The sequence below is a fragment of the Odocoileus virginianus genome, chromosome 28, assembly GCF_023699985.2.
Source record: "Odocoileus virginianus isolate 20LAN1187 ecotype Illinois chromosome 28, Ovbor_1.2, whole genome shotgun sequence".
In the NCBI taxonomy this organism is placed as follows: Eukaryota; Metazoa; Chordata; class Mammalia; order Artiodactyla; family Cervidae; genus Odocoileus; species Odocoileus virginianus.
The window spans coordinates 19,015,926-19,017,644 of NC_069701.1; positions in this window are offsets into that span (position 1 = coordinate 19,015,926).

Here is a 1,719-nt window from a genome sequence, read left to right on the forward strand (position 1 = left end):
ATTTATTACATGGTTGAAGTGAAAGTCACTTAATCATGTACAACTCTTTGTGACCCCATGGGCTATATAGTCCATGGAATTCTCCAGGCCAGAACACTGGAGTGGGTAGCCTTTCCCTTCTCCAGAGGATCTCCCCAACTCCCAGAAGGAACCCAGGTCTTCCACATTGCGTTTCTCATGATGTACTCTGCATATAAGTTAAATAAGCAGGGTGACAATATACAGCCTTGACATACTCCTTTCCCTATTTGGAACCAGTCTGTTGTTCCATGTCTAGTTCTAACTGCTGCTTCTTGACCTGAATATAGATTTTTCAGGAGGCAGGTCAGGTGGTCTGGTATTCCTATCTGTATAATAATATTCCACAGTTTGCAGTGATCTACACACTCAAAGGCTTTGGCATAGTCAATAAAGAAGAAGTCTATGTTTTTCTGGAACTCTCTTGCTTTTTCAATGATCCAGGGGATGTTGGCAATTTGACCTCTGTCAGCTCTGACTTTTTAAAATCCAGCTTGAACATCTGGAAGTTCATGGTTCACATACTATTGAAGCCTGGATTGAAGAATTTTGAGCATTATTTTGATAGCATGTGACATGAGTGCAGTTGTGCAGTAGTTTGAACATTCTTTGGCATGGCCTTTCTTTAGGATTGGAATGAAAACTGGCCTTTACCAGTCCTGTGGCCACTGCTGAGTTTTCCAAATTTGCTGGTATATTGAGTGCAGCATTTTCACAACATCATCTTTTAGGACTTGAAATAGCTCAACTGGAACTCTATCACCTCCACTAGCTTTGTTCATAGTGATGCTTCCTAAGGCCCACTTGACTTCACATTTCAGGATATCTGGCTCTAGGTGAGTGATCACACCATCGTGCTTATCTGTATCATGAAGATCTTTTTTGCACAGTTCTTCTGTGTATTCTTGCCACCTCTTCTTAATATCTTCTGCTTCTATTAGGTCCATACCATTTCTTTTATTTATTACCAGTTCTTTATTGTGCCCATTTTTGCATGAAATGTTCCCATGGTATCTCTAATTTTCTTGAAGAGATCTCTAGTCTTTCCCCTTCTATTGTTTTCCTCTATTTCTTTGCATTGATTGCTGAGGAAGACTTTCTTATCTCTTCTTGCTATTCTTTAAAATTCTGCTTTCAAATAGGTATATCTTTCTTTTTCTCCTTTGGCCTTAGCTTCTCTTCTTTTCTCAGCTATTTGTAAGGCCTCCTCAGACAACCTTTGGCCTTTTTGCATTTCTTTTTTGGGGGGAAGGTATTGATCAGTATCTCCTGTACAATGTCATGAACCTCCATCCATATTTCTTCAGGCACTGTCAATCAGATCGAAATCCCTAGAATCTATTTGTTATGTCCACTGTATAATTGTAAGGGATTTGATTTAGGTCATATCTGAATGGTCTAGTGGTTTTCCCCTACTTTCTTCAATTTGAGTCTGAATTTGACAATAAGGAGTTCATGATCTGAGTCACAGTCAGCTCCCAGTCTTGCTTTTGCTGACTGTATGGAGCTTCTCCATCTTTGGCTGCAAAGAATATAATTAATCTGATTTCAGTATTGACCATCGTGTGATGTCCATGTACAGAGTCTTCTCTTGTGTTGTTGGGAGAGGGTGTTTGCTATGACCAGTGCATTCTCTTGGCAGAACTCTATTAGCCTTTGCCCTGTTTCATTTTGTACTCCAAGGCCAAATTTACCTGTTAC